Source organism: Tupaia chinensis, unplaced genomic scaffold (genome assembly GCF_000334495.1).
Source record: "Tupaia chinensis unplaced genomic scaffold, TupChi_1.0 Scaffold000549_1, whole genome shotgun sequence".
NCBI lineage: Eukaryota > Metazoa > Chordata > Mammalia > Scandentia > Tupaiidae > Tupaia > Tupaia belangeri.
The window spans coordinates 5827509-5835842 of NW_006160061.1; positions in this window are offsets into that span (position 1 = coordinate 5827509).

The following is an 8334-nucleotide window of genomic DNA, read 5'->3' on the forward strand; positions in this document are numbered from 1 at the left end:
GTACAGTGTAGAGGAAACACGTACAGTGTAGAGGAAACACGTACAGTGTAGAGGAAACACGTACAGTGTAGAGGAAACACGTACAGTGTAGAGGAAACACGGTGCAGTGTAGATGGAAACACGTACAGTGTAGAGGAAACACGTACAGTGTAGACAGAAACACGTACAGTGTAGATGGAAACACGTACAGTGTAGAGGAAACACGTACAGTGTAGAGGAAACACGGTACAGTGGTGCTGATTCTAAACCCTGCCTTCCTTTGTCTGCAATATGCTTCAGGAGCAATCTCCATGATCACTGTCTGGCAGGCTTCCACAACTCCAACTTCTCAGAGCACACAGAAATAAGTGCTTGTTTTTAGGGGGAGATGGAAACAGGAATTTGGGAAGGAAACGTATGACTGTGTAACCAGAATTTGCCCTCTGACAGAAATTTGGTTGCTTCCTGCTGGTCTGATCTGAGATCTCTCTGACCATTTTCATGGCATTTTTTTCTCTTTTCAGGGCTACTAATAAATGCCTGATGACATCTGGGAAAGATAAACTTCATGAGTGACTTTTATTTGAGAGGTGGGTCTTCTTTTTTCGTTTGTTTGTTTGTTTGCTTTTTGGAGAGGTTTTTGCTATAGGGCGCCTGTGCTTGCCAGAAAAACAGAGAGAGACAGAGAGACAGAAAGCGAGAAATCACACCCCAGGGGGGATGGTCACGCCGCAATCCCTTCTCCTCCATTCTCCTCTCAGGATCTTGGGCACACATGCACACACTCCCAGGGTAAGTTTAAGCTACCGGGTCCGGGACTTGAACTGCCATCGACTACATGGGAGTCCAGAGACATAGCCATTACGCTAACTGCTGGTCCTGAGAGATGGGTCTCCTAAAAAAATTTTTTTAGGTTTTTGCCATATGGCATGTGTGCTCTCTAGGAGAGAAACAGAGAGAGAGGGAAAGTGAGAAATAATCCCGCAGAAGGGACGATCATGTCACAATCCCTTCGCCTCCAGCCTCCTCTCAGGATTTTGGGCCCACACATGTATGCCTGGTGAGATTTTCAAGACTTTGGGTCTGGCTCGAAGTCTAATCTGGGTGAAGTGGGAGAGCGAGGAGAATAGGCTGTGTTGGTCACATCAATGCAGTTTGATTGCTGTAAAGGTAAACAAAATCTTCTGACCATTGGCATCTTCTTGGCTCTGAACAACGTGGGCAGAATTTTCCTGGGCAGACTGCTCTGCACCCTGGCAATTACGCTCACACCAAAACCTCGCTTTAGTACCAGGCCGGGGAACCTGAGTCACTGACCCACAGGGAGACTGCGAAGGAAGCTTGCTGGAGTGGATGCGGTGGTGAATTCCCAGAAAAGGGATTGGCAGCTGCCTTGTGCCCCTGCCCTCAGGGAGGATGACGTCAACCTGCTGGAAACCCTGACTGGTGAATTAGTATCAAGAGGATGCTGTTAATCTACTATGTCAATGGCCAGGAGAGAAAAGTCTGAAATCTGAACCATATCAGGAGGGGAAAGAGGATCAGAACGTTGTTCTCCTGAGGAAAGGCTCACTGGGGAGACTCAGTACGAGCCAAGGCTGAAGACACCGAACACAAGGGCGTCTCACCTCCTACAGGCCCTCGGTTACTGTGGAGCGTGTCCACACTTCACAGTACTGTAGCTGCACCTCACTAAACCAAGTGGATTGGGCAGAGGGAAAAGAGAGCCCCTCAGCCTGCAGAAATGCTGGGAAATATTTCTAAAATAAAGAAATATGCAAGTTGTAAAAGCTGCCCACATATTTGAGCCACCAGGCTGTTCCTTACTGTAAAGATAAAGGTAGGCATGAATGCCAGTGTGAGTGGTTTCAGAGATTGTTCTCTTTGATGTCACAAAAAACAAGAAGGACCTAACCTTTCTTTCAAATGTAGAACATTCAGGATGAGAACAGAAGGTATTCTGTTTTCAATGTTTCTGATGAGATCTTTGCATTTTTTCTTTTCTTCAAAACAAGAATAAAGGCTTCTGGTGACTTTCAGTCTGCTGTAGTCTTTATTACTCCAAGGGCATTAAGAGCCGACAGTACGCACAATTCTAGTAATAGGCATTTGTTTGGTACCCACACAAAATTGCCAGCATCTGGAGCTCTCATCACGGACCTTCATTTGTACCTGGAGTCAGAAGAACTGGGTAGTGATCTATGACTCTTAAAAGGGCCTGCTCTTTGATCCAGGCTTCCCATCTGTACGATGCAATGATAACATCACCTTCACCAGGTGTATAAGTGCTAAATTAAAGGAGATACTGGGTTCAGCCATGGTAGTGCACACTGAAAGATGCTGCTGCTTTGCAGGCTGGAGCCACAGGGGAGGCGTAGATTTGATCCCCAGACCACTCCTAAAAAGCCAGGCTGTGGTGGTGTGTGCCTGTAGTCCCACCTACTCAGGAGGCTGAAGCAGGAGGGTTGGACATTGCTAGATCCTCTAAGAAATACCATAAAAGAAAATAAAGGAGGTACCACACAGATAATTGCTGGGAATGTTGCTCTAGAGGAGGAGAATCTTCCAGTCTATTGGGGTTGACTAGTGTGAGCTCACAGTAACTGACTGCTATTTTCAGGAATTTTGCTGGCCAGTTGCTAGACCATGGGTAGCTTCAAACTGACTATAGCGGGTGTATCCAAACTGAAGAAATCAGCAACATACATTAGGCTTTCTCCCCCACTAGTGACTAAAGGTTTGTAAGCACATCACTACTGCCAACAATAACTGTAAGCTTTTCTTTTGTTTTTTAATTTCTTTGTTGAGATGATATAAATATATATACATACATATATATATTTTCCCCCAGAGGTCTTTGCCTTAGGGCACATGTGCTCACTGTGGGGGTAGGGAAATGTGGGGGGAGACAGAGACAGTAAGAGGGAAAGCGAGAAATCACTTTCTGGGGATATGGCCACACCACAATCCCTTCTCCTCTGTTCTCCTCCCAGGATCTTGGGCATGCAAGCATATGTGCTCAGCATGAGTTTCGCTACTGGGTGTGGGACTCGAATCACTGTCAGCCTTGTGAGAGTGCAGCGACCTAACTGCTATGCCATCTCCTGGCCCCTCCTCTTTGATAGTTTTCTTAAAAAATATGGTGAGCTGAACCTTTGTTGTGTATAGATGTCTTGAAGACATAATGCATTTTCTTTCCCTGGGGCAGTCTGTTCTGGGTTAAAGTATCAATGAAAAATTGTGGCATTGGATTCCAAGCTCAGCAAGCTTAAAGGTTATACAAAAAACTTTTGTCTACCTGTCCAAAAACCATTCTCCTGCCCATGCCTCTCTTCCTTCATTGAAGAACCAGATTCCTTGATTTTAGAGAAGGTAGGACCCAATCCTAATTTCCAGCCCCAGGGATAGGTCATGACTGCTCTAGTCATTCACCAGAATGTGATTTTCCTCTACCAGTGATTGGTCTATTGGTGAGCATATGACTGAGTTCTGGCTTCCATCCTCAGATAAAAAATTACAAGTGAACAACCCTCTTCCTCTCCCACTTCAACCTCCCAAAAAGAAAACCCAGACCCCTATTGAGAGAAAGCCCTTGAGTCCTTTACTGTCCATCCACTTGGATACAGAGAAATGATGCCACATAACCAGTAGGCAACAGGCAGGCAGAGAAACAAAGTCAACACTCTGAGGAGAGTAAGCAGGAAAGAGTATCTATTTCTGTGACACTGTCATTGAGCCATTGAACAAACTCTGGACTTGCCTCCATTCAATTAAGAATGGTTTAAATCACAATTATACCTTTCCGTTATTCGCATCCAAAAGCAATGCTGTCTCATATAGGGAGGGAATATATTGCAAGTGCAGTTGGCTTTTCAAAGATTTCTAGGTTATAATTTGTAGTTGATACCTACTTCTAAAGACCATCTGGTTGTAATCTAGAAGAGCACAGGGCCCAGACTGAGAGAGGACCATACGGGGAGGAAAATACGGAGAAGGAATGAAGCGTTCCGCTGGGCTGGTGTGGACTTGCTCAGCTATTGTAATTGAGTCAAACATGGATGAACATCACTTTGGGGCCCTTAAAGAGGATTATGCAGTGACATCTTGAGATCCCACTCTTGAAGTAATCTCTAGGTATACCATTAGGACATTTTTAGGAGTATTTTGTTCTGAGGTATGTTGAATGCCTGTGAGAAAGGGTACCTGGGAAATTCACTCACAACTGGCAAAATGAGAAAGCAGTTTCAATGGAGAGGTGCAGAGTGGTGGTGGGGTGCTCTAAAAGCCATTCCTCTTATCCCTTCAAAGATACAAACAAAATTTGAAAGAAACATGCTATCCTACACGTGAAAAAATGGAACTGTGAAATGGGCGGGGTTTTTCTAGCAGAGGAGACAGTAAACTAGGTCACACAGTACTGGCCAGGTATCAACATCTGCCTATGGCCCTCCAAAAGACTGGGGGTTCTTGCAGAGGAGTGCCAGCAGCAACAGAGCAGGGGGAGGGCGTTTGCAGAAGCAGGCACCGCGGGTCTCATTTCTGGAGGGAGGGTCACAGAAATCTAGGCCTGTTTGGATGGTTTACCTGATATCCCCACGGCAGGGGTTTCTCTAGACTTGCTGTAAGAGCTCTGGACACTAGGCACAGGAAACTCGGTTAAGTAGGCTGTGAAAACAGCCCGACGTTCTTCATCTCCCATGGCCGCAGTTCTTGGCTCATCTCCTCTCCATGCAGCCCATGATCCTGTCTGATGGTGACTTCTTCCCATACTCCAAAGCTATAAGCTTCAGAGAGCTCAGCTGCCAGGCTAGTGCCCAAGAGGGACAATGACGATAGTGAGAAGCCACATTCAGGGCGCTCAGCACTAGGAAATGGCAGAGAATGCTAGGAAGTCTATGAATGGCCTCCCAGCCTGTTTAGATTTTATAAAGTCCTCCTTTCTCCTTCTGTTGAAAAATGCCATGGAAGTGAAAGGAAGCTCTGTCTGGTTTATTTCAAAGGGGGGGTTTGTAAAACACACACACATACACACACACACATACACACACACAAAACAAAAAACCAGAACTCAACCTTATCCAAATATCTCCTTATTGACTAGTTTTCAGAGCTAAATATCTCAACTGTTCCAAAACATTTCTTTCTTATATTACTCTGAGAGACTGGGGATAAATAGGGTATGACATCAGATGCATTTTCCATTTATACATTCTGTTTCTCTCTCGTTAAAGAGGTAACCAATGCTTACTCCTTTCAGAAGCTATTTTTGGAGAGCAACATGCACTGATGCGAGTTCATCAAAGTAAAATCAACTCCACAAAGAAGGGGAGTTACGGTAAAGTATTATCATTATTTGGGATTTGTAAACACTGAATCTCTCAAAGCCACTACAGACCCATGAAGGAAGCCTTCCCCCTGTTCACTTGTCAGGTAGAGAAGTAAGTGAGAACGTGCTGGGGCCATTTTAGTGGGGTGTCGGTGGAATTCTAGCAGCAATGTACAAATGAATACGTGTAACACCACCTCACTTCCAGGAAGTAGGCACGAAAAGGGTGTGTGTGTGTGTGCGCGCGTGCGTGTGTGTGTGTGCGCGCGTGCGTGTGTGTGTAAGCTATAATCATACTACAATGACATCGTACAAAAGAAGACTGTAAATAGTTTCAGTGACAGAGACACATTCACGTTACATTAGAAAAATGTGTGTTGGGAGCAGTGTTTCTCCTGCTCCTGCTGCTGGTGATTAAAAGAATCTGGCAGTACCAGAGAAGCCGCATATTCCAGCCACAGAAAGAGCAAGAATCGGAGCAGTCAGGTGATGCAGTGAGGAGGAATTTGCCCAGCTCCTCACAGGTGGCCGGCCATTCTCGAGATACGCAGGGACCCCGCGTGGGTGCTCCGTCTTATTATATCTGCTTTCTTGTCGGCTTTTTGGCTTCCTCATCTCATTCCGTTTCTGTCTCTCCCTAACTTCTCTGGCCATGTGTGGCTCCAACTGAACCTCACAACTTCTCTCGAAAAACCAGGCAAGCTTTTCCGTGCCTCAGTCACCAAGTCTTTCCACATTTCTGCTTCTGGCAGAGAACTGGGTGGCCCAGTTCATCCCTTCCTTCACTGCAGGCTAGCCTGAGGATTGAGCAGTCTTGGGTACAGCCGGTTGTAAACTGGGAAAAGTCGTGTGGTTTAAACACGGGGTCTTGGAGAGTCTCTGGCTTAGAGTGATGGATGGGGCAGTTTCTATTAACCATGTGGGCACCGTGGTGGCATGTTCATGTAGCTATTTTTAAATTATTTCTTTATTTCAAATGATTTATTATTATTAAGTTTGCTATAGGGCATGTGTGCTTACCAGAGAGAGAGAGAGAGAGAGAGAGGGAAAGTGAGAAAGCAAGCTGCCAGGTCTGGGACTCGAACCACAGTAGGCCATGTGGGAGTTGAGCACCTTAACCACCACACCACCTGCCAACCACCCCATGTTTACTATAAATGTGTGAACAGGAAGTTAAAATACCCTCTTAAACTAACATTAAGTTTTTTTTTTTCACTCAATTGGTCTAACAAGACTAAAGTTTATGTGTGTGCAGCTGTGTGTGTTTTATCCTGAACATGAATACTCTGGGGAAAACATACCATAGAATGTGTATCTAAATTGAAATGTTACCTCCTCTTGGGATTTGTCCTGACCATCCAGTCTAAAGGAACCACCGAGCCACTTGCTGCTCCCCTCACTACCTATCACACGATTGCCTCCACAGTTATTCTCTGAAATTACGTTGTTTGTTTTATAACTTACTGCTCCCCCCACATCACTGCAAGCCCCTGGAGGGCAGAAATTTGGAGGATCTTATCCATCACTGTATCCCCCACACCTCAGACAGTGACTGACAACAAAAGTATTTGTTAAATAAATGAATAGATAAATAAATGGAGTTGATGCATGTAAAAGAGAAAAAAAAAACTACCATATAGTCTTTAGATCTCCAACTTTTATGCACAAAAGAATCACCCGGAACTTATTGAAAATGCAGATTCCTTGCAAATATTTTGATTGAGCATTTCTGGGGTAGAGCCAGGATTTATCACTGTAAACAAGCACTCGGATGATTCTGATGTAAAAGGTCCAACGATATCACTTTGATAAACACTGCTGTAGTTGAACTTGCAAAATCTTTGATTTGAAATTCCTCATACAATTGATTCAAAGGCAAAACTAAGATTACAGTGGAGGAGAACTTAGAAGAGTAGCGGTAGCTCCATTTCTCACCAAGGAATGTCATGTCTTATAGTCCCCTCAGCTAGTTTGTTGCCCCTAATAGATAAAAAAGAATAGTGATCCAATGAAAGGTATCAAGTTCTCTTCACATCCCAGCAAGCTACATTGCTTTGTTACCTTCTCTCGGAGCACACTGCCAGAGTTCCTGAACTTCCAAATATTTACCAACAGACTTAAAGAGAAGATTACATTTTAGGATCTATTTTTTTTCCAGCATAATTAAAATCTTTTACCTCAGGTACCCTCCTGTGAGTTTTTGAGCTATTATATAAAATAACATAACTTATTGAGAAGTGAGGGGAAAATGAACAAACAGAATAAAGCTCTTGAACCTGACAATCTTCACATTAGCTCATAAGAAGGGCATTCTTTTTTGAGAGAGAATTTTGCTATAGGTTGCGTGCACTTGCTGGAGATAGAGAGACAGAGAGAGAAAGTGAGATAGCATACCCCCTCCCCCAGCGGGGATAGCCATGCTTCAATCCCTTCTCCTCCATTCTCCTCTTGGGATTATGGGCACACAAGTGCACACACACACACACACACACACACACACAAACACCAGCATGAGTTTCAAGATGCCGGATCTGGGACTCAAACTATGGCCTGCCATGTGGGAGTCCAGTGCCTTAACCACTATACCACCTGCTTCTCCTAAGAAATGGGCATTCTTATTGTCCCCATCTAATGAATGGAGAAACTGAGGCACAGAGCTGGACTGACTCCACACACTGAGAGTCTAGATGCTTCACATTAATCTTCTCACGTGTGGAAGAGAGCTCTGGGTGCCGGTGACAATCTTGGAGCACCTGCATCACGCAGCACTTCCGTCAGCCCAGCCAGGACTTCCCAGATACTCAGGCCAACCAGTCTCTTTTTGTTTGAGGCAGAGGGTTGTGTTTTCTGCTTTGGCAGTTAGGAGACTTCAAATATCTATTTAGATCCTTTTGTATTTCTTTCTTACATCCAGGATTCTTCTTCTTGCTTGGAATTGTTATTTCTGTGCCATTCTGACATGTTTAATCAAGATGTTCAGAGCATATCGCACATACATAGCTGGCATAATATAAATATATTGGATATAT